The 26,592-nt window shown below is 39.1% G+C and overlaps 1 long non-coding RNA gene across 3 annotated transcripts in view; it reads right to left on the reverse strand.

The window, feature by feature from the left end:
• Positions 1 to 5,857: 5,857 nt before the first annotated feature.
• Positions 5,858 to 26,592, reverse strand: part of LOC118912714 (uncharacterized) — a 95,957-nt gene continuing 75,222 nt past the window's right edge. Inside the window, exons 5-6 of one of the 3 annotated variants that reach the window (XR_005024883.2) lie at positions 8,370 to 8,423; positions 5,858 to 6,800 (exon numbers count right to left, since the gene is read on the reverse strand). This is a non-coding gene — a long non-coding RNA (uncharacterized LOC118912714). Of the gene's footprint in view, positions 6,801 to 8,305; positions 8,424 to 26,592 lie in introns of all 3 variants that reach the window. The other 2 variants (XR_005024884.2, XR_005024882.2) reach the window with 2 other exon arrangements.

A 26,592-nucleotide genomic window follows, 5' to 3' on the forward strand; every position in this document is an offset into this window, starting at 1 on the left:
AACATTCTTCACAAGTCCTATAGGTAAGTACGAGTTTTATGTGGCCCAGAATTCTTTACAGTATTACAAAAATTGCTATAAGAAAAGGTAATGCAAGAAAAAGTCTTCCACACCCTTTCTAAAGGTCCTGAGCACCCAATTCCAGAGTGCGTGGGGTACTGTCCACACATTTAAGAATTCTTCAAAACACCAGTCAAGTGTCCTACAATTCAACTCAACTGTGACACTATGGTCCCAAAGGGATCATCAGATTCCACCAGTTAAAGGCTCAGTCCCACAAGACTGCCCTCCACTTCAGATGCCAATCATAAATCCAGGTTGTTACCTGGACTCCAACTAATGGGCTTTATATTGGAGGTTCTGTCCTCGGGTTCAATTAATTTGCTGAGGCAGTTCACACACCTGAGAAACATTTTACTTAACAGATTAATGGTTTATTATAAAAGGATGTACTCAGAAACAGCAGGATGGAGGGATTTCATAGAGCAAGGTTAAGGGGAAAGGGCTTCTCTGTCCTCTCCCAGTGCACCACTCTCCCCAGATCGCCATGAGTTCATCAACCTGGAAGCTATCTCAGCCCCATCTATTTGAGTTTTTATGGAGGCTTCATTACATAGGTGTATTGATGAAATCATTGGCTGTTGGTGATTAAACTCAATCTCCAGCTTCTCTCCCTTTCCAGTAGATGGGGCAGAGGGATAGCTGAAAGTTCCAACCCTCTATTCACCCTCATCTCCTGGCAGCCAGCTCCCATCCTTAGGTGTGGGACCAAAGTCACCTCATTAACATAAACCCAGTTGTGGTGGAAAGGGGCTTGTTATAAATAACAAGACACCCACTGCACCTTTATGGTTCTGAAGTAATTTCAGAAACTGGAGGACAAGAGACTAAATATTATGATAAAAGATGCTCCTATTGCTCTTAATGCTCAGGAAAACTGAGCGGATTTGGGAGCTGTGAGCCAGTAACCATGGGTGAAGACCAAATATGTATGAAAAATATATCTTTTATCGTCTTAATGGCCAAAGATGTATTTCTTATAAATCACAGTATCACACTTTCACATCATAGCCTGAAGTAGAACTGCTTATTTTTTACTTTTCAATGTGTTCTTATGAGAAGAATATGGTCTTTTGGATTCATATAGGCATGAATACAAAACTTGGACTCAAAAGATTTTAACTCAAAACTGCACTTACTAGCAAAATATAGTCAGCTAGTAGCTAATCACAGAATATTATCTAGTTGATAAAAACCCTTTAAGATATCCCACTGAATGAATCCTTTCACAATGTATTACATATATCAAATCATCACGACATACATTTTTAATGTATTCCAATTTTGTCAACACCTCAATAAAGCTGAGAGAAAAAGTAAACTTCAAAGTTTTTTTTAAAGGATATTCCACAGAAGAAGGAGGAGCTCCTGTTAGATAATAATTTCTGCTGAAATCTCCTGGGTCACCTTGCATAGCTGGAACTGGAGCTAGTGACCTCACCACAGTTGATACCAATCTGCACGCTCACCTGGGACTTTAACAATTAAATCCTGGCCCATGTTAGGTAGTTATGGTAACAAACTTGGTCATTTTGTTCTTAGAAATGAAAAGTGATGGTCCGCTCAAAAAGCTAACTTTATATTGTTGATTAGAAAAAAATAAGAAGCTGCAGTTTCAAAGCCTAATTAAAACATAAATATTTTGAAGATATTAAAACGAGTACTTTCCAGAGTGTCATCTCTTTGGGGATGTGTATAACACAAACTGACAGAATGTCAACTTGCCTCAGAGGTGGAAATCATAATCATACCAATCATTGGAGCTGATGGTGTCTGAATATATTTATAAAGCATGTATTTTGATTCAGAACATCTAACTCAGTAAATCATTCTGCACAGAAAGAAGTACTTAATGATCATTTGTTGGTCCACTTCTAACACCTGATTTTATCTACTAAATCTGCTTAATAGAAAATCTACAGTCAGCAGAGAAAAGGCAAACATTCTGCTAAAAGTAGTAATCTCTGAACCTCTAATTCTACCTTAGTTAGGGAAGGGCTCACTTTCCATTCATCGTTTCCTTCCACTGGGGTGTATTTTGAATACCTACTAGGTACCAGTCTCTGGGGTAGGAAGAGGGATAGAGCAATGAATGAGATTTTTATGGCCTCTGTCCTTCAAAAATTCACAATGTTCCAAAAAGACAGACATTGAAGCAATCATTACAATGATAATGAATGCTACAAAAAAATACAGAGTGCTACTCAAGTGTTACAATACAAGCTAAACCTGAACTCCCATCCAGGAAACAAAAGTTTGACCTGAGGTCTGAGGATAACCAGCAGTTAGCAGGCCATGTGAGCATAGAACACCCAAGCAGTAGAAAGTATCAAAGAGGAGAGAAAGCAAGTCAAGCAAACTTAGTTTCATTCTTCCTCATCATCAGATATCCTAGACAGTTTGATGATCTAAACTTACTGCATTCAACTGACCTATGGAACATTATTAGACCTGATTTCCTTTTCTTCTACACTGACAGCATCCACTAAATCAGTGCAATTCAAATCATGGTCCACTTACCAGCAACACTGGCTTGTAGGAAATGGAAGTTTTTGGTCTGCACCTATAGTAGTTTCGTAGGGCTGCTATATCAATTTACCTTAAAGTTAAAAAATAAAAAGTATTTTCTCACATTTCTGGGGGCCAGAAGTTGGAACTCAAGGTGTCAGCAAGACTGTGCTTCCTTTGAAGTCTCTAGGGAAGAATTATACTTTGCCTTTTCTAGCTTTTAGTGGCTCTAGGTGTTCCTTGGCTTGTAGCTGTAAAACTCCAATCTCTGTGTTCACATCGCTGTTTCCCCTGTGTGTATTTCCACTTCTCTGTGTCTCTTAGATGAATACTTGTCATTGGATTTAGTGCCCACCCAGACAATCCAGGGTGATCCCATCTGGAGAATGTTACTTTTATCTGCAAAGACCCCTTTTCCAAATAAGGTCACATTCACAGACTTTAGGGAACAGAATGTGAATATACCTTTTTGGAGGCTACCGTTCAATCAATACCATCCGTTAAACCAAAATCCCTGGGTATGGTACCACGAGAGCTGCAGTTTAACAAATTCTTCAGGTGGTTCATACAATACTAAAGTTTGGGACTCACTAGACCAACTCTTGCCTGCTAGCTGGATTCTATTATTAGCTTCTCCAACTATTCTCTTTCCTACTGCTAGTCTCAGAAAGATCTTTACAGGAAGCATGAAACATTTGTTCTACATTATTGAATGATGGCATATTCAAATAGTTATTTTCAAAACACCCCAAGAACTAACCTTTTCTGCTTCTCACTAATAAAAAGACATTTGTTTATGGCTTGATGAGAATGTCATACTATTAGGGAAGATCACTTTGTGCATATGGTATCTTCTATGTGCCAAATAATGGAAATCAAATAATGAGGTTTTTCAAGAAAACAGAGTTAAATAGCATCATTTACTATGTCAAGGATATTAAATCTCTTCAAACATTAGAAATATAAATTTTTTTCCTTCAGAAAATCATTATTCACTGTTCCCAGGAGTTATAGAAATTTTAAAAACTACAAACATTATATTTTAAAAGTTTTTATTGGGGGGTAGGTATTCTATGCCCTAATCCCATTATCCTTTAAGATTCTGCTCTTATTCCAACATCAAGTCTGTTACCCATTTTATAAATGAGCCATGCCTAAGGATTAACTATATTCTGAAATCCTGCAGTGGTCTTAAAATGTCAAATGAAGATATTTTACATTTTTCTTCATCTTTATAAGCTCTTAAATATTCTTAAAGTATTAGTGCTAACCTTGTGATGTAGCTAAATTCTATTTACATCTTTCATACAGAAAAACTCAGTTTACGTATAATAGATAGATCCAAAATAATCAGGTTAAGATTGAAAAATACACCCCAAGTATTTTATAGACACTCAGAAACAAACATTAGGAACAGACACACATGCACTTCCCTATAAATATGCACACACTGTTGGAAAACACAACCAGTAGTCTATAAAGGTATGCTGTCATAACTCAGGAATTTTTGTCTATATGGACCATGGATTTCTGTTCCCTTTTTGTTGTAAACATATGTGTACACATGAGTATGATTGTGTTCTATTTCCCTCATTCTGATCAAAACCTGTTCCCCAGACTTGCCATTTACAACCTTGTGCCTTTACTTGCACCCCTCAGAGATCTTATTCCCTTCATCTGAGACTTACCCTGTGGGTAGAACCTGCTTTAATCCTCCCAGTGATCTTACTAGAGCTCCTCCCCAATTTTTTCATTCAAGTACTACTGGACACCTACTATGTGCCAGACACTGGATACAAAAGTGACTATGAAAGAAGTGCTGCCCACGTGGAGCCTTCCTTCCTGCTGGGGAGGGAAAAGAAGGGATAAAGGAGAATTCCGGAGGGCAAGTGATTGTGTTCCAGACACTATGCACCACAAGTATATTTAATCTCAAAACCTCACCACAACCCCATGAGATTGCATATTATCATATTTCTGAAGATGAGGAAAATCAGATTCAGTAGAATCAAAAAATTTGCCCGAAAACATAAAACTGCCAATCATTGGAGCCACGATTCAAACCAGGGTTACATGTTTCAGATTGTCTACTCTTGATCATGGCACCAGACTGTCCCATACGGGACAGAAACTACAATATACGCCTCTGCTCCTTCCAGCCTCTTCCCCTCAATGCCTGCATCTTGACCTAAAACTGGATTAAGCCACACAGGTAGAGATTAAACAGGGTGAAAGCATGCTCACTTTCTTTGTCTCGTATAAACCAATAAAATCTCTTTCCCCAATCTGTCTAATGGGAGGCAACTTAAAACAAGTAGTTCCTGGATTCTGTCGGTCCAGCAGTGATTTTTCACTCTATCAATTCCAACTTGGAATCAAATCACTTCCTAGGTTAAATCTTAGTGAACTGAATGTTCTCCTTCCTCCATCCATCTCTCTGGGGTAGTATCTGAGTCCTAGGGAAGTATGGGAGCATGCAGAATTGGTAGACTACATGTCGCTTCTCTGAACTCGTGTGTTTGCTGGTTCCTGCTGGAGCTGTAACTTGTCTCTCCTATCGGCTCACAGTGTTCAGCGCTTCCTCAGGCAGAGATCATGTGTGGAAGTACAAGCAGCATTCTTTTGATGAAAACCTTCTCAACCCTGCCAGGTGAATTTGTGACAGATGGGTTCCGAGATCGCAGTCTTGCCTAACTTTCAGATCCTTGTGCTAGGTTGTCAGTAATAACTGGATCTCAGGATCCATGGGAAAAGTTGGTTTTTTGGGGGGAGGGTGGGGGTTCTCTGGACAGCTTTTTCATCTATACCATTATGCCACTTTGATGAACCAACATGGAGCAAGAAATTTTCCTCTGAGACTTGCAGTTACTGCAAATTTCCTCTCTGGGACACTGAGACATAAGGAAGACTTGAGAGTGTGGAGACACATACATGAGTAGGGTTCAAAGACCGAAGTCACTAAGCTGCTTTTATTTTTCTTTTGTCCTCTTTCCAAACTCTCACTTCTCCTCTGGCTTGGATGTCACTTATTAAGTTTGATGATTAGGGGCATAAATATAAGCATGTTCTTTCACTTCAATCCATTTCTGCTTTCTTCTAGTTCACACTCATCTCAAACTTAGAATCAGAGAGTAACTTGGCTTTGTTCTCAGCTGTGAATTATTCCTACATTAATAGAAGTTCTCTCTGCCAATTGGGAAAAAGTGGGCAACTATACATGGTGGACTTGAAATAGTGCCACAATTAATGATTTGAAAGATTACCCCGCAACACTACCAATAAGTATTTTTATAGCTTTTAATCATTTCCTCCTTCAAGTCAGTATACATTGGTAAACATACCATAATAAATGAAGTTATATGCTAGCTGTCTTCCCAGACTCCATATTTCCTTAAATAGCAATATAGACATTTGATTAACAGCAAGATATGAGACCAGGGACAGAAGCCAAGAGAACATTCAAACCATGCAAATTTTCATACACAGTTAAAGAAAAACAGATAGGTGGTGCTTAGAATCAAGAATTATTCAGAGTGGAACTGGGGATTTTCATGATTCTTTACCAGTTTCTATCCTCAGTTCAAAAAGCAATATGAATAGAGATACAGAAAAACAATGGGGAAAATGACAATGTACAGATAATCATTTGGAAGTCTCACTTTGTTTAAAGACAAATAGTGATCATAACAAAGGTGGCTTACCTTAACAGAATTTAAAAGACAAATAAGTTGAAATAAAAAGCACAGGGGTGTTTAATAAGTTGAATGGCTTAGAGAGTGGTTTAATGCAAATTAGCTAAATCAATGTTTCTCTGGCAAAAAAAGCAATTACATTTAAGAAAGTTTTAAAAGGTGGTTACTAAGCAACTACATTCAGCCTACACACATTGTTCCTCATCTCTGGGTAATTACAGAAAATGACAGCCTGTCATTATAGAACAGAGACATACAAAATCAGGGACTGTTATTCTGTGTTCCTCCTACAGGAGAAAGATCAATTATGTCTTTGACACAAAGATGAGGTTAAATAACTAAGTAAGTATTAAATGTTAGTGTGCTGATTATGTTAGTAAAAACCCAGGAGTTTTTCAAAGAATGATTCTGTCCTCAGGTCCAACCCTTCCCTGACCTGACTTCACATCGTATCTTTTCTGTCACAGCAAAAAGCAGCTCAAAATTAGAGCAGCTCTAATTAATTGGCAGAATTTTAAGCGAGTCTTTGGTAGATGAGCTCTGTAAGAAAAAGAAATATGTTAGTATTATTCACAACTCAGAATTCTTTATTCTCCCAAGATGATGATATTCTTGGAGTCAACGCTGTTTTGACAGTGGTAACTTCATTACTGGCTAACTATTCCTTTAGATGAGATGCTCAATCTGCAGCAGTAGATGAAATCCAAATGCCCCTATTTAAGAGTATCAGGAAAACACATCATTTCTTGGGTAACAAAATATTTCTTTTAAAGAGAATGCCACTGAATTTAGTAAACATGTGTCTAACTATGGATATACTAGATAATGTAAGCATTCTCAAATTTCAAGGAAAATCTGTAGAACAAATGCATTTTGAAGTTTTGCTTATATCCTAGTTATAAAAATAATTCTATGGTTGGATAAAACCAGTATATCTACTGAGTGATCCATTTCCATTTCAAAATGCTTAATTAAACAATATGTCTTCAGAAATACTGAAGTATTTTCTTGTGCCCACTTCTCACATCTCTTCCCAGCCTGTAATGATCAAGTTCAGCTGACAATAATGAGTACAGAGTGGCTCTTTCTTACTACTCAGCGTCAACAAATTTCACAGTTATTTCTCTCCAGTGATGGCTCTCACCATCATGTCAGTACAAATTTTGAGTAAGGAAGAAACTTGTTTACCAGCCCTGTTCATTTCAGCATATTTTATTGCCATATAGCATATTGTTATTGACTATAAAATTGGGCCATGTCTGAATTCTTGATCCATAGCATCTATGAACATAATAAAATGCATGCTTTATACCACTAAGTTCTGGGGTAGTTTGTTATGTAGCAATAGATAATTGGAAAACTTTCTGGTACTATAAATCAATTATCTTCAGCTGTGTCAATTAATATTACCCTTTTTTGGCTAAAAACAACAATAGTCATTCTCTTGTCTCTCCTATTTCTGGGGGTCACAAATCTCTCAGCTGGAGAATTATGGCTCAAGGTCTCCTATGTAGCTGTAATCAAAGGAAAGCTGGAGCTAGAAGACCATCATGACTGAAGTAGCTGGTGGCTGGCCAGGCATCTCTCTCTGTTCTAAGATCTCAAGTGCTCTCTGTGTGGTCTTTCCATATAGGCTGGTTTAGGCTTCTTCTCATCATGGCAGCCTTAAGGTGATAAAATTCTCACATGGTGGTTCAAGGCTCCAGGGTGACTATTCCAGTGAACCAAGTAAAACATATATTGCCTTTTTGAACCTAGCTTCCTATGTTTCATAGCACCATTTCCACCATACTCTATTGATTAACTGGTTACTAAGTTCAGCTTAGATTCAAGGAATAGGGGGACTTAGATGCCACCTTTTGAAAAGAGGAGTTTCAAATAATTTACCAGTATCTCCTTAAACCACCAAAGTTCAGTTCTGGGCAAAAGCTCATTTGCATTCTAACGAGCTATGTGCAGGGTTGGTGGGATCGTAGGTGCACCTACAGCCACTCTTGTTAAGGGCTAGGGATAGGGATTCCTCCCTTAGAGGATTCTACACTGACCTGTTTGGAGCTCTACACCCCTTCCTCCAGGCACCCAGGATCCTTCCTCTTCTTCATGACCTACCCCTTCTGCATCCTCTTGATCCCATCAGTTGGACATTTCTTGAACTTCTCTTTACTGGGAGTTAATAGATACTATTATTACAAAATTTAGAGAACATATTAAACTACAGGAGAGAGAAAATACCGCTCCTCCCTTCCTCCATTCTAGAGAAGCTCACTCCCAACAGGTCTGACTGACATGTTCACAATCAAAAGTATGCCCAGTTTTTATAATAGAAAGGCAGTCCAAAGACACCAGCAGTCACAGCATCCAGAAAAACTGTCAAACAACTGCTTTAAAAGCAGCTTGCCTCTCTCAGAGTCCAGAGTCTTCAATGATGTTTAGCCCTTTGTCTAGTCCGTTCTGTTTTTGCCTTGCTCCAATCCAGACATTGTTTCTCACCCTTGTGGAGACTCAAACTGACCAATGATAAACATCAAAGCACTCTGAATACAATGAAGCAAAAGTAAACAGTATTTATCTTAACAATTTCTGAAAGCAGAGGGAAAATAAAGAACCACCTGTTAATCCTGAAATCCTCAATTTACATATTTGTAAAATAAAATATGTACTCCAGCTGTAACTACAAATTTGTATTCTGCATATTTCCTTAAGGATTACAAGCATTTTTGTTACTATAATCTCTTAAATCATGTGTTCCCTCTTTGCATTCTATTACAAAAAATTAGTCAAAAGAGAAAAATTGAAATAAAAATCTAATGTAAGCAATTCACTATTTCCATTTTTCCTCATAGCCTTACTGTAACAAAACATTTTATTTTTAATTTGAATTAGCCAGCAAATCAATTTTGACTATCTATATAATCACTTTTTTTATTTCAAGATTTTTTCTCTTAATTATAAATTCATGAGTGAACTTGGCAGATTTAATATAATTGGTTTTTTTCCCCTGCTACCCCCTGAAATCCCACCAAAACGAGAGGAAAAGGAATTAAAAACTTGAAGTACACATGCACACACACACACACACACAAACCTACGGGGCTAATTGCAGCATATGAGGGATGTCAACAACATCTAGAAACTGAAAAGCAATAAATGAGAAGTAGCCTAATAGACCAGCAAAAATGAAGCCTGAATCTGTAACAGAAAATCCAATAAGAAGCAAGCTAATGATGTGTCAAAAATTCAGTAAGTTACAGAATCTTGAGAATTCTCAAGAACTGGATAAGCCAGGTATCACTGATTCCACCAGTTTAGACAGGGCTGAAAGCAAGAGGATTGGTTGAAATCTTTAAAAAGAGTAGATAGGGTCCAATGCCCAAAACTCTCCACCAGTTCATTCATACAGGGCATGAAGAAAAACAGAAGACCAGAGATCAGAAGATCAAAAAATTGATCAAAAGATTAACCTGGCATGAGAGTCACAATGGAGTTCAGGAATGAGGTAGTTTATTTAAAAAAAAAAAAAGTCACTACACAAACCGAATCCTACTTTGTACTGAGATCCTAGGAAAATGCTTCCAGTCCTCTTTCATCCCAGTTAGAAGAGTGGAGAGTTCTTTGAATAAACTGGCCTAAGAGGAAAAACTGGTAAATATTGGTACTTAAGGTTCCACTTGGAGGATGGCCGAGATTTCCCAACAAATCACACAAGTTGGAGTGCTCATTTCATCAGACACCTAGAATTTCCATTCAGCATATAGAATTTCTATTCAGTAGTTTAGGACTTCATTATTAAATATGAATAGGCAACAATTGATTACCAGATATGTGAGGAAAACTCTAATATGAAACACAGAGACAAACAAAAAGAGTCATAAAGAAAAGGAACCCTAGGGAAAGGCAAATAAACAAAACCAAAAAGATCCTGTAATTAAAATTCAGTGAGATAAATATTACATCCAAAATACAAGAAGTCTTTTAAAAAAAGAAAAAAATCAACAAAGTGAAACCATCTTTAAATCTTTTTAGAAATTAAAAACTTTACATCAAAGGACACAATCAACAAACTGAAAAGCAATGGGAGAAAATATTTGCAAATCATGTATCTGATAGAGAATTAACATCCAGAATATAAAAGGACCCCCTTACAACTCCACAAAATAAAGCAAACACATGGGAGAACTGAGTTAAAGATGGCAGCATGAAAGATGAGACAGAAACCTCATCCTAAAACCACATATACTATGAAAATAAAGCAAATACAACTAATCCTGAAAAAAGCAACAGGAAAGAAGGTTGTGATGGACTGCCTACATGAGGGGAAAACAGCAGACCTCACAGAAAAGAGTAAAGAACCAAAGCTGTGATCTGGAGGGACCCAAGCCCCTCCCCCATCCCATCTCATCAGTGGGAGGAAGAGAAATGGAATGGGGAGGGGGTGGAGGTCTAGGACTGCTGAACACCCAGCCCTGGAGATTGGCTCTGGGACCGTGAACCAAACATTACATGGTGTTCTGGAGATAAGTGGGGTTGGAAAGTTAAGAAAGGCAGAATACTTGGAGAGACTAAGATTCCAGCCACCTGTGGAGAACAGGTACTCACAACCGGCTGCTCTGGGATAAAAGAAAGGTGGGCACTCTGAGAGATTTCCCAACAGTGAGAGGCCTGCTAAAAGGGCAAGGATTGCACAGAGCTTGCTGCTCAGAAGAAAGGACAAGTGGAAAAAATTGTCCCAGCACATTCAGCCCAACAGGTTGGGAACTTCTGGAGCTTCAGACACTCCATCTGCCTGGTTGACAATGCAGCTCCAAGGCCCTGCACTGAAATTTGCAGCCTGTCGCTCCTTCCTCCTCACAGGCACCAGCTTGCAAACCTGCTGCCCCCACCACTGCACCAAGCCAGCCAGAGGACAACCCCACCTACAACAGCTACAAGGGCATAGCATAGAGGCTCCTCCCTGCACAACTGGCCCACTGGCCTTGGCAGGGGAGGCAAGTACTGCAGCCAGGAAGCAGGAAAGAGCTCTTTCCTCCTGGCAGGCACAAGTGCAATTGCCCTGCGAAACCCACCATCACTCCAGGGGCTGAACAGCTACAGAGAGTAGAGCTTCAGGCACTAGAGAGTGCTGCCTACACCAAGTTATTTTTACAAATATGAAACATTAAAAGAACCTGGTACAAACCAAAATCCTACAAATACCAGAAAGAGGGCTAAGTGAAACTGAACTCACCAATCTTCCTGAAAAAGATTTCAAAATAAAAATCATAACTATGCACACACAGGGGAGAGGAGCCAAGATGGCAGCATGAGTAGGGCAGTGGAAATCTCCTCCCAAAACCATATATATTTTTGAAAATATAAAAAATACAACTATTCCTAACAGAGAGACCAGAAGATACAGTACAATAGCCAGGCTACATCTACGTCTGCAAGAACTCAGCACCTCACGAAGGGGGTAAGATACAAGCTACGGCCTGGAGGGACCCGAGCACTCACCCCACCCCAGCTCCCCAGTGGGAAGAAAGGAGTCAGAGCAGGGAGGGAGTGGAAGCACAGGGCTGCTAAATAACCAGCCCTAGTAGTCTGCACTGGGAGCACAGACACTCATTGCATGGTGTATGGGATATTGGAGAAAAGGAAAAGTAAAATCTGTGAACAGGTCCCCACAGCTGGCTCCCCTGGGACTAAAGTAAAGCAAGTGATTTTTGAAAGTCTTAAAGAGACAGGGGCCACATAGCTGGATGGAAGCGGCCTGGCACACATAGCCCAGCAGCTGGGAATCCTGGGGAACATTGGGTGCCCCAGCACCCGAGGACGCAATGAAGTCCTGTGGCCCCTCGCAGGGATAAACAGCCTTCCAGTCATTCCCCCTCCAGCATGGCCCCACTGCAGTGACCAAGCAGCTGGAGAGCAGCCCGGCATGCACACGCAGCGGCTGAGCAACCAGGGAGTGGCTATGCCCACAGCAGCTGCCCAGAATCTCCTCCCAGTGTGCAGCCACTTGGGCCAGACCCAGAGGCCGCCACCAATGTGTAACTGCCCAACACAGGCAGAGGAAATTGGGGCAAGGCACAAAGGGGCACTGTTCTTGCAGGAGAGCACAACCAGCAAGCCTGTCACTCCCCGGAGGGCTCTAGCTACTCTGACAGTGACCCCACCCATGGCAGCTTAAGGGATTAATCCGGAGGCTGCACCAGGTGTGTGGGTAATGGACACAGGCAGCAGAGAAGGGCAAGGAGACCAGTAAAAAGGAAAGGACTTTGTTCTCCCAGCTGACACATGTGCTACCTGCCTATAACTACCTCTATCACCATGAAAAGACAGAAGAATTTGGTCCAGTCCAGAATTACCAAGACAACCCCTGAGAGAGGGCCTGGGGAGATAGATTTAATCAATATTCCTGAAAAAGAATTCAAAATAAAGGTCATAAATATGCTGATGGACATGCAGAGAAATATGCAAGAGCTAAAGGATCAAGTTGGGAGGGAGAATGCAGAAATAAAACAACCTCTGGAAGGATTTAAGAGCAGACTGGATGAGGAGCAAGAGGCCATTAATGGAATATAAATAAGAGAACAGGAACACAGAGAAGCTGAGGCAGAGAAAAAAGGATCTCCAGGAACGAAAGAATATTAAGAGAATTGTATGACCAATCCAAACAGACCAATATTCACATTACAGGAGAACCAGAAAAAGAAGAGAGAGAAAAAGGGATAGAAACTGTCTTTGAAGAAATAATTGCTGAAAACGTCCCCAAATTGGGTGAGGAAATAGTCTCTCAGACCATGGAAGCCCACAGAAGTCCCAACACAAGGGACCCAAGGAGGACAACACCAAGACATATAATAATTAAAATGGCAAAGATCAAAGAAAAGGACAGAGTATTAAAGGCAGCCAGAGAGAGAAAAAAAAGTCACCTACAAAAGAAAACCCATCAGGCTATCATCAGACTTCTCAACAGAAACCTTACAGGCCAGAAGAGAATGGTATGATATATTTCATGCAATGAAACAGAAGAGCCTTGAATCAAGAATACTGTATCCAGCACGATTATCATTTAAATATGAAGGAGGGATTAAACAATTCCCAGACAAGCAAAAGTTGAGGGAGTTTGCCTCCCACAAACCACCTTTACAGGATATTTTAAAGGGACTGATCTAGAAGGAAGCACTGATGTCAATGAAGAAAATAAAATCACAACAAACAGAAAAACCAAATACTAACTAAAGGTAAAAAATAATATGAGCTACTCTCAAAAGCAATAAAAGGAAACACAAAAGAGTACAGAATAAAACACCTAACATATAAAGAATGGAGGAGGAGGAATAAGAAGGGAGAGAAATAAAGAATCACCAGACGGTGTTTATAATAGCTTAATAAAAGAGTTAAGTTGGATTGTTAGATAGAAAAGAAGGTACACTGAAACTTTGGTAACCACAAATCTAAAGCCTGAAATGGCAATAAGTACATATCTTTCAATAATTACCCCAAATTTAAATGGACTGAATGCAGAATTCAAAAAACACAGGGTCACTGAATGGAAAAAAAGAAGACCCATCTATACGCTGCTTACAAGAGACTCACCTCAAACCCAAAGAGACACACAGACTAAAAGTCAAAGGATGGAAAAATATGTGTCATGCAAACAACAGGGAGAAAAAAGAGGTGTTGCAGTACTTGTAAGAGACAAAATACACTTCAAAACAAAGACAGTAACAAGACATAAAGAAGGACATTACATAATGATAAAGGGGTCAGTCCAACAAGAAGACATAACCATTATAAATAAATATGCACCCAATACATGAGAACCAACATATGTGAAACAAATACTAACAGAATTAAAGGAGGAAATAGAATGCAATGTATATGTTCTAGGAGACTTCAACACACAAATCACTCCAAAGGACAGATCCACCAGACAGAAAATAAGTAAGGACAAAGAGGCACTCAACAACACACTAGAATATATGGAGCTAACAGACATCTACAGAACTCTACACCCAAAAGCAGCAGGATACACATTCTTCTCAAGTGCACACGGAACATTTTCCAGACTAGACACATACCAGGCCACAAAGACACACTCAGTAAATTCAAAAAGATTGAAATTCTACCAATCAACATCTCAGACCACCAAGGCATAAAACTAGAAATAAATTGTACAAAGAAAACAAAAAGCCTCATAAACACATGGAGGCTTAACAACATGCTCCTAAAGAATCAATGGATCAATAAACAAATTAAAACAGAGATCAAGCAATACATGGAGACAAATGACAACAAAAACACAAAGCCCCAACTTCTGTGGATGCAGCAAAGGCAGTTCTAAGAGGAAAGTATACAGCAATCTAGGCCTTTTTAAAGAAGGAAGAACAATTTCGAATGAATAGTCTGAAGTCACAATTATTGAACTTGGAAAAAGAAGAACAAATGAGGCCTAAAGTCAGCAGAAGGAGGGACATAATAAAGATCAGAGAAGAAATAAATAAAATTGAGAAGAATAAAACAATACAAAAAATCAAGGAAACCAAGAGCTGGTTCTCTGAGAAAATAAACAAAATAGATAAGCCTCTAGCCAAACTTATTAAGAGAAAAAGAGAATCAACACAAATCAACAGAATGAGAAATGAGAAAGGAAGAATCATGACAGACCCCACAGAAATATAAAAAATTATTAGACAATACTATGAAAATCTATATGCTAACAAGCTGCACAACCTAGAAGAAATGGACAACTTCCTAGAAAAATATAACCTTCCAAGACTGACCAAGGAAGAAACAGAAAATCTAAACAGACCAATTACCAGCAACGAAATTGAAGTGGTAATGGAAAAACTACCCAAGAACAAAACTCCCAGGCAAAAAGGATTCACCACTGAATTTTATCAGACATATAGAGAAGACAGAATACCCATTCTCCTGAAAGTTTTCCAAAAAATAGAAGAGGAGGGAATACTTCCAAACTCGTTATATGAAGCCAGTATCACCCTAATACCAAAACCAGGCAAAGACCCCACCAAAAGAGAAAATTACAGACCAATATCCCTGATGAACATAGATGCAAAAATACTCAACAAAATATTAGCAAACCAAATTCAAAAATACATCACGAGGATCATACACCATGATCAAGTGGGATTCATCTCAGGGATGCAAAGATGGTACAACATTCGAAATTCCATCAACATCATCCACCACATCAACAAAAAGAAGGACAAAAACCACATGATCATCTCCCTAGATGCTGAAAAAGCATTCAACAAAATTCAATATCCTTTCATGATAAAAACTCTCAACAAAATGGGTATAGAGGGCAAGTTCCTCAACATAATAAAGGCCATATATGACAAACCCACAACCAACATCATACTTAACAGTGAGAAGCTGAGAGGTTTTCCTCTAAGATTGGGATCATGACAGGGATGTCCACTCTCCTCACTGCTATTCAACATACTACTGGGGGTCCTAGCCACCGCAATCAGACAAAACAAAGACATACAAGGAATCCAAACTGGTAAAGAAGGCGTCAAATTGTCACTATTTGCAGATGACATGATATTGTACATAAAAAATCCTAAAGACTCCACTCTGAAACTACTAGAACAAATATCAGAATTCAGCAAAGTTGCAGGATACAAAATTAATACACAGAAATCTGTTGCTTTCCTATACACTAACAATGAACTAGCAGAAAGAGAGATCAGGAAAACAATTCCATTCACAATTGCATCAAAAAGAATAAAATACCTTGGTTAGGAATAAACCTAACCAAGGAAGTGAAAGACCTATACCCTGAAAACTACATGACCACTCTTAAGAGAAATTTTAAAAGACACTAACAAATGGAAACTCATCCCATGCTCTCATCTAGGAAGAATTAATATTGTCAAAATGGCCATCCTGCCTAAAGCAATCTACAGATTCAATGCAATCCCTATCAAATACCAACAGCATTCTACAATGAACTGGAATAAATAGTGTTAAAATTCATATGGAACCACAAAAGACCCTGAATAGCCAAAGCAATCCTGAGAAGGAAGAATAAAGGAGGGGGTATCTCACTTCCCAACTTCAAGCTCTACTACAAGGCCACAGTAATCAAGACAATTTGGTACTGGAACAAGAACAGACCCACAGACTGGAGGACCAGAATAGAGAGTCCATATATTAACCCAAACATATGTGGTCAATTAATATATGATAAAGGAACCATGGACATACAATGGGGAAATGACAGTCTCTTTAACAGTTGGTGTTGGCAAAGCTGGACAGCTACAGGTAAGAGAATGAAACTGGATCATTGTCTAACCCCATACACAAAAGTAAATTTGAAATGGATCAAAGACCTGAATGTAAGTCATGAAACTATAAAACTCTTAGAAAAAAACATAGGCAAAAATCTCTTAGACATAAACATGAGCATCTTCTTCATGGACATATCTCCCCAGGCAAGGGAAACAAAAGCAAAAATGAACAAGTGGGACTACATCAAACTGAAAAGCTTCTGTACAGCAAAGGACACCATCAATAGAACAAAAAGGCATCTTACAGTATAGAGAATATATTCATAAATGAGAGGTCTGATAAACAGTTACATCCACAGTATAGAAAGAGCTCATGCACCTCAACAAAAAAAAGCAATAATCCAATTATAAAATGGGCAGAGTAGCTGAACAGACAGTTCTCCAAAAGAAGAAATTCAGATGGCCAACAGACACATGAAAAGATGCTCCAAATCACTAGTCATCAGAGAAATGCAAATTAAAACCAAAATGAGGTATCACCTCACACCACCAGTAAGGAGCACCACCATCCAAAAGACAAACAACAACAAGTGTTGATGAGGATGTGGAGAAAGGGGAACCCTCCTACACTGCTGGTGGGAATGTAAACTAGTTCAACCATTATGGAAATCATAAGGAATGGAGTATGGAATCTCCTCAAAAAATAAAAATAGAAATACCATTTGACCCAGGAATTCCACTTCTAGGAATTTACCCTAAGAACACAGCAGCCCATTTGGAAAAAAGCAAATGCACCTTTATGTTTATCACAGCACTATTCACAATAGCCAAGAAATTGAAGCAACCTAAGTGTCCATCAGTAAATGAATGGATAAAGAAGATGTGGTACATATACACAATAGAATATTATTCAGCCATAAGAAGAAAACAAATCGGTACCATTTGCAACAACATGGATGGAACTAGAGGGTATTATGCTCAGTGAAATAAGCTTGCAAAGAAAGACAAGTATCAAATGATTTCACTCATCTGTGGAGTATAAGGAAAAAGGAAAAACTGAAGGAGCAAAGCACCAGAAGATTCACAGAACCCAAGAATGGACTAACAGTTACCAAAGGGAAAGGGACTGGGGAGGATGGGGGGGAAAAAAGAAAGGGGGCATTATGATTAGCATGTATAATGAGGGGGCCATCGGGAGTGCTGTACAACACAGAGGATACAAGTAGTGATTCTACAACATCTTACTATGCTGACTGACAATGACTGCAATGGGGAATGTGGGGGGAACTTGGTGATAGGGGGAGTCTAGTAAACATAATGTTCCTTATGTAATTGTAGAGTAATGATACCACAATTTTAAAAAATCATACTATGCTCACAGAGATACAGAAAATATTCAAGACCTCAGGGAGGACTTCAAAAAAGAGAGAGAGACCTTGAAAAATACAGTATCTGAAATGAAACATACAATGGATGGATTTAAAAGCAGATTAGATGAGGTAGAGGAGACAGTAAATGAAATAAAAATTAGAGAACAGGAATACAAAGATGCTGAGGCACAGAAAGAAAAAAGGATCTCTAGAAATGAAAATATTAAGAGAATTGTGCGACCAATTCAAACAGAACAATATTTGCATTATACGGGTACCAGAAGAAAAGAGAGAAGAAGGGATAGAAAGTGACATTGAAGAGGTAAATGCTGAAAACTTCCCAAATCTTGGGAAGGAGATAGTTGCTCAGGCCATCGAGGTGCACAGATCTCCCAACACAAGGGACCCAAGGAAGACAACACCAAGACATTATAATAATTAATACAGCAAAGATCAAGGATAAGGACAGACTATTAGAAGCAGCCAGAGTGGGAAAAAAGATCACATACGAAGGAAACCCATCAGGCTATCATCAGACTTCTCAACAGAAACCTTACATGCCAGAAGGGAGAGGCATGATATATTTAATGCAATGAAACAGAAAGGCCTTGAACCAAGAATATTCTACCTGGCAAGATTATCATTTAAATTTGTAGGAGGGATTAAACAATTTCCACATAAGCAAAAGTTGAGAGAATTTCCCTTCCACAAACCATCTCTATAGTGTATTTTTGTGGGACTAGTATAGATGTAAGTGCTCCTAAGGCTAAATAGTTTTCACCAGAGAAAATAAAACTACAGTAAAGGAAGTAGACCAATTAATTATGAAGCAAATACAAAATGACATCAACTACCCCCAAAGTCAGTGAAGGGATACACAAAGGGTACAGAATATGACATCTAATATATAAAGAATGGAGGAGGAAGAAAAAGGATGGAATAAAAAGAATCTTCAGGTTGTGTTTGTAATAGCATATGAAGTGAGTTAAATTAGACTGCTGATAGTAAGGGAATTACCTTTGAACCTTTGGTAACCATGAATATAAAGCCTGCAAAGGCAGTAAGTACATATCTAAAAATAATCACCCTAAGTGTAAATGGTCTGAATGTACCAATTGAAAGACATAGAGTCAATGAATGGATAAAAAAACAAGACCTATCTATATACTCCCTACAAGAGACTCACTTTAAACCAAAAGACATACACAGACTAAAAGTGAAGGGATGGAAAAAGATATTTCATGCGACTAAGAGGGAGAAAAAACCAGGAGTTGCTGTACTGATATCAGACAAAATAGACTTCAAAACAAAGAAAGTCACAAGAGACAAAGAAGAACATTACATAATGATAAAGAGGTCAGTCCAGCAAGAGAATATAACCATTATAAATATCTATGTACCCAACATAGGAGCATATATATATGTGAAACAAATACTAACAGAATTAAAGGGGGAAATAAAATGCAATGCATTCATTTTAGGAGACTTCAACCCACCACTCACTCCAAACAACAGATCAACCAGACAGAAAATAAGTAAGGACACATAGACACTGAACAACACATTAGAACAGATGGACCTAACAGACATCTACAGAATACTCCACCCAAAAGCAGCAGGATACACATTCTTTTCAAGTGCACATGGAACATTTTCAAGAATAGATCATATACTAGTCCACAAAAAGAGCCTCAGTAAATTCAAAAAGATTGAAATTCTACCATCCAGCTTCTAAGACCACAAATGTATGAAACTAGAAATAAATTGTACAAAGAAAACAAAAAGGCCCACAAAAACATGGTGGCTTAACAACATGCTCCTAAATAATCAATGGATCAATGGCCAAATAAAAGCAGAGATCAAGCAATATACGGAGACAAATGAAAACAATAACTCAATACCACAAAATCTGTGGGACATGGCCAAAGCTGTGCTAACGGAAGTATACTGCAATACAGGCCTGCCTCAGGAAAGAAGAACAATCCCATATGAATAGTACAAACTGACAACTAATGAAACTAGAAAAAGAAGAACAAATGAGGCCCAAAATCAATAGAGGGAAGGACATAATAAAGATTAGAGCAGAAATAAATAAAATTGAGACGAATAAAACAATAGAAAGAATCAATGAAACTAGGAGCTGGTTCTTCAAGAAAATAACAAAATAGATAAACCCCTAGCCAGACTTATCAAGAAAAAATGAGTGTACATACATACAAAATCAGAAATGAGAAAGGAAAAATCACTATAGACACCACAGAAATACATCAGAATTATTAGAGAATACTATGAAAAATTATATGTAACAAATTGGATAACCTAGAAGAAATGGACAACTTTCTAGAAAAATACAACCTTCCAAATCTGCCCCAGGCAGAAACAGAAAATCTGAACCGAACAATTAGCAGCAACGAAATTGAATTGGTAATCAAAACCTACCTAAGAACAAAATTTCTGGATCAGATGGCTTCACCGCTGAATTTTAACAAACATATCCATCCTCCTTAAAGTTTTCCAGAAAGTAGAAACGGAGGGAATATTTCCTAACTCAATCTATGACACCAGCATCACTCTTAATACCAAAACCAGGCAAAGACACCACAAAAAATGAAAATTATAGACCAACATCCCTGATGAACAGAGATGCGGAAACACTCAACAAAATATTAGCAAAATGAATTTAAAAATACATCAAAAAGATCACCCATCATGATCAAGTAGGATTTATTCCAGGGATGTAAGGATGGTACAATATTCTATTCCTAACCAAGGAAGTGAAAGACCTATACTGTATGCCCACCAACCCCTACTTGCTTTTCTGCTTTTCCACTACTAATTCCTGCATTAAAGTTCCATTGTGAGAATTTTGTTTCTGCCTAGAATTCCTGAAAGGTATGGTCCCACCCCAAGTACAGGAAAAGATGAACTATAAATTCAGAACTTTTCTTTAGCCCATCAGAGAGCTGAGATTATAGGGCAATCACTGAAAGCCAAGGGAAGACAGGAGCCCCCAAGGAGGTGGAAGCACTGTCCTACCTGCAGCAGAGTATAGGAGGAAGACACGGTGAGCAAGAATGCAGCTAAAATCCTTAACAAGTTGCTAAAGATCCTGAGTGGACTAGTGTATATATCACAGATCCCTGGGGAGCTTCAGATGCAAGCAAAGTTCATGTCCCTTGCTTTCCTCCACAGACTTTCAAAGGGTGCTCATGAGAAAGATTTGGGCAAGGTGGGATATCAGAGAGGGCCTCAGTGGACTAGGAAAGGCAAACTAAAACTACACTGAGAATCACTGTACTCTCATTAAAATAAAATTAAAAATACTGACAATACCAAATGTTGGAAAAAATGTGGAAGAACTAAAATTCCATTAATAGCTAGTGCGAATGCATATTGTACCATCACTTTAGAAAACAGAGTGACAAACTCCCATGAGGTTAAACCTACCCTTACCATAAGATCCAGCAATTCCACTACTAGGTATTTACCCAATTCTTTGTCACCCAAATAACTGTACAACAATGTTCACAAAAGCTCTAATCATAATAGCTGAAAACTGGAAGCAATGTCAATGTCTATCAGTAGGTGAAAGGACAAACAGCTTGATCTATCCTGTCTCTGAGCTATCATGTCTTAATTAAAACTATAGTTTATGATATATTTTAATATCTTTTTTGTCAAGTCTTCATTCTTTACTACCTTTTCAAAATTTTCTGCTGAATTCTTGCATACTTTTCTTCCACATCAGCTTTAGAATACAGGCACACCTCATTTTATTATACTTTACTTTATTGTGCTTTGCACATAGTATGTTTTTTACAAATCAAAGATTTCTGGCAATCCTGCACTGAACAAATCTACCTGCACTCTTTTTCCAGCAGCATTTGTCACTTCATGTCTCTGTGTCACATTTTGGTAATTCTCACATTTCAAACTTTTCCATTATTATTGTATTTATTATGTGATCTGTGATCAGTGGTTACAAATCACTGAAAACTGAGATTATAGTTGGCATTTTTTAGCAATGAAGTGTTTTTTAATTGAACAATTACATTGTTTTTTAGATATAATGCCACTGTACACTTAATAGAACACAGTAAAGTGTAAACATAACTTTCATATGTACAGGAAACAAAAAATTCATGTGACTCGCTTTACTGCAGTAGTCATTTTACTGCAGAGGTCTAGAACCAAACCTATAATATCTCTAAGATATGTCTGTATTCTTTCAACCCACCCACCAAACTCCTGTAAGTCTTAGGGTAAGGAAAATTAATTTCATACAGGATTGAATCTACCTATCGAAGGATAAGGCATCATCTTCACTTATTCAGTTGTACCCCAAGAAATGGAATTGCTCTTACTGGTTTATCTGCTAAGCTACACCAAAAGCTCACTCTCAGTATCCTACCTGGGACACTAACATTTCTACTAACAGAGTGGCATTCAAGAGTTTGCAGCTATGGAGATGAAGAAATTTACCAGAACCATAAGAGTTCATCAGGTGCTCAGTGCCGGTTCCTCACAGATATGATCAGAACTAGAAAGGATGTTTGTTATCTTAACTGCATTCAGTTTAACTTAATTCATAAATAATATATTGTGCACCTGCAATGTGCCAGACAAGGTGCTAATTTCTGTGAGGAGTCAAAGATGAGCAAGCCATGGGCCCTGTAATCAAAGATCATATGCTTTTATGATGGTGGCAACCATATAAACCAAAGAGCCTCGTGGAAAGCAAAGTGTCCTAAGGGTGCAGGGATTACGTGGGTACAGAGGGGACTTCCTATTTAGGTAAGAAAAAAGCAACACAATCTAGTCAAAACTTTCATGCTCTGTATAAAAATGTTGAGTCAACCTTTTATATCTTCTTTCTAATAAACCCTAAAGATGAAGCCTAGAAATTTGCTGAACGTGGTAGTTTGGTGATGGAGTCCAGTTCGCTTCACTTATTTTCCAAATGCAAAGTTTAGAACATCCTGAGCTTGTATTTTGTTTTGCAATCATACTCCTCACATTACCTACTTAGGTGGTAATTTTTTTTTCAACTAAAAATAGAATTTGCCAAAGGAATTTAACAGAGAAATTCATGCACGAATAAATGGTGGGGCAACACTCCATTCAACATTTTATTGTTAATTATAAATTTGCTGCATTATTTCAGATCCTAAGGAAGCTTAAATTTTGTTCTAATTAGATCATGGGAAGATGGCGGCATGAGTAGTTCGGAGGAAATCTCCTTCCCAAAACATATATATTTATGAAAATACAATAAATACAACTATTCCTAAAAGAGACACCAGTGGATGCAGTACAACAGCCAGGATACATCTACATCTGTGAGAACTCAACATCACATGAAGGGGGTAAGATACAAGCCACGGCCAGGCAGGACCTGAACACTCCCCCACCCCAAAACCTGGTGGGAAGAAAGGAGTCAGACGGGGAGGGAGTGAAAGCCCAGGACTGCTAAACTACCAGCTCTAGAAATCCACACCTAGAACGCAGACACAAGGTGCACGGCGTGCTGGATATTAGAGAAATGGAAAAGCAAAACCTGTGGGCAGGTCCCCACAACCGGCGCCCCTGAGACAAAAGAAAAGAGAGTGCTTTCTGCAAGTCTTAAAGAGACAAGGACTCCATAGCTGGACAAAGTTGTTGCGGCACACAGAGCAAGCAGCTGGGAATCCTGGGGAAACTTAGGCGCCCTAAACCCCAGGGGGCAGTGCAGCTCTGAAGTCCCTCATGGCACTAAGCTGCCTGCCAGTCGTTCCTCCAACTGGCACGGACCCCAGCACACTAGCACAGTAGTGGGAGAGTGGCAGCGTGTGCCGGGGACGGCAGTGCCGGAAGGGACCGGGAGCAGATATGTGCGCCAGCAGCACCAGACGAGACCAAGAGAGGCTTGTGCGAGCCCGCAGGAGTGTGACCGAACAGCCCAGGCACGTCTCGTGTACACTGGCGGCAGTGAAGCCAGAGGAACCTGGTAGAGGCACACGCAGGAGAGCCCTGCACGCACTTGCAGTGGAGCCACATGGAGCAGGTGTGCTCCCAGCAGCCGACTGGAATCCCAGCCCAATGCACAGCCACTCGGGCCAGCCCCAAAGGCCTCTGCTGCCACACAGCTGCCTGGCAGGGGTGCTGCTAGCATGGAGGAGCACACCTAGCATGCCTGCCACTCCCCGCAGGGCTCCATGCTGCTCTGACAGAGACCCCGCCCACAGCAGCTTGGGGGACTTACCCAGTGGCTGCTCCAGGAGTGCAGGTAACCGTCACAGGCAGCGGAGAAGGGCAAGGCATCCAGCAAGCAGGAAAGAACTTTCTTCTTCCAGCTGACACACCCGCACCCTGCCTATACCCACCGTTATCAGCATGAAAAGGCAAACAAACTTAGTGCAGTCCAAGATAATTCAAACAACACCTGAGAAAGGATCTGCAGAGGCAGACCTAACCAGTCTCCCTGAAAAAGAATTCAAAATAAAAATCATAAACATGCTGACAAAGCTGCAGAGAAATATGCAAGAGCTAAGGGATGAAGTCTGGAGGGAGAGTACAGACATCTGGAGGGAGATTACAGACATCTGGAGGGAGATTACAGAAGTGAAACAAACTCTGGAAGGATTTATAAGCAGAATGGATAAGATGCAAGAGGCCATTGACGGAATAGAAACCACAGAACAGGAATGCATAGAAGCTGATGCAGAGAGAGATAAAAGGATATCCAGGAATGAAACAATATTAACAGAACTCTGTGACCAATCCAAAAGGAGCAATATCTGCATTATAGCGGTACCAGAGGAAGAAGAGAGAGAAAAAGGGATAGAACGTGTCTTTGAAGAAATAATTGGTGAGAACTTCCTCAAATTGGGGGAGGAAATAGTTGCTCAGACTGCAGAGGCACACAGAACTCCTGAGAGATGGGACCCAAAGAGGACAACACCAAGACACATAATAATTAAAATGGCAAAGATCAAGGAGAAGGACAGAGTATTAAAGGAAGCCAGAGAGAGGAAAAAGGTCACCTACAAAGAAAAACCCATTGGGCTATAATCAGACTTCTCAACTGAAACCTTACAGAAACCTACAGAAGAGAATGGCATGATATATTTAATGCAATGAAACAGAAGGGCCTTGAACCAAGGATACTGTATCCAGCAGGATTATCATTTAAATATGAAGGAGGGATTAAACAACTCCCAGACAAGCAAAAGTTGAGGAAATTTGCCTCCCACAAACCACCTCTACAGGATATCTTAGAGGGACTGCTCTAGATGGGAGCACTCCTAAAAAGAGCACAGAACAAAACATCCAACATATGAAGAATGGAGGAGGAGGAAAAAGAAGGGAAAGAAATAATCATCAGGCTGTGTTTCTAACAGCTCAAAAAGTGAGTTAAGTCAGACAGTAAGGTACTAAACAAGCTAACCTTGAACATTCGGTAACCACGAATCTAAAGCCTACAATGGCAATAAGTATATATCTTTCAATAATCACTCTAAATGTAAATGGACTGAATGCACCAATCAAAAGACACAGAGTAATAGAATGGATAAAAAAGCAAGACCCATCTATATGCTGCTTACAAGAGACTCACCTCAAACCCAAAGACATGCACAGATTAAAAGTCAAGGGATGGAGAAAGATACTCCAAGCAAACAACAGAGAGAAAAAAGCAGGTGTTCCAATACTAGTATCAGACAAAATAGACTTCAAAACAAAGAAAGTAACAAGAGATAAAGAAGGACATTACATAATGATAAAAGGCTCAGATCAACAAGAGGACATAACCATTATAAACATATATGCACCCAACACAGGAGCAAAAATATATGTGAAACAAATACTAACAGAATTAAATGAGGAAATAGAATGCAATGCATTCATTTTGGGAGACTTTAACACACCAGTCACTCCAAAGGACAAATCCACCAGACAGAAAATAAGTAGGGACACAGAGGCACTGAAGAACACACTAGAACAGGTGGACCTAATAGACATCTACAGAACTCTACATCCAAAAACAACAGGATACACTTCTTCTCAAGTGCACAAGAACATTCTCCAGAATAGACCACATACTAGGCCACAAAAAGAGCCTCAGTAAATTCCAAAAGATTGAAATCCTACCAACTGACTTTTCAGACCACAAAGGTACAAACCTATAAATAAATTGTACAAAGAAAGCAAAGAGGCTCACAAACACATGGAGGCTTAACAACATGCTCCTAAATAATCAATGGATTAATGACGAAATTAAAATGGAGTTCCAGCAATATATGGAAACAAATGACAACAACAACACAAAGCCCCAACTCTTGTGGGACGCAGCAAAAGCAGTCTTAAGAGGAAAGTATGTAGCAATCCAGGCCTTTTTGAAGAAGAAAGAAGAAACCCAAATGAATAATCTAATGTCACAATTATCGAAATTGGAAAAAGAAGAACAAGTGAGGCCTAAGGTCAACAGATGGAGGGACATAATAAAGAGCAGAGAATAAATAAATAAAATTGAGAAGAATAAAACAATAGAAAAAAATCAATGAAACCAAGAGCTGGTTCTTCAAGAAAATAAAAAAATAGATAAGCCTCTAGCCAGACGTATTAAGAGAAAAAGAGAGGCAACACACAGCAACAGAATCAGAAACGAGAAAGGAAACATCACAACGGACCCAACAGAAATACAAAGAATTATTAGAGACTACTATGAAAACCTATGTGCTAACA

This window comes from Manis pentadactyla, chromosome 2 (assembly GCF_030020395.1).
Source record: "Manis pentadactyla isolate mManPen7 chromosome 2, mManPen7.hap1, whole genome shotgun sequence".
Lineage (NCBI taxonomy): Eukaryota > Metazoa > Chordata > Mammalia > Pholidota > Manidae > Manis > Manis pentadactyla.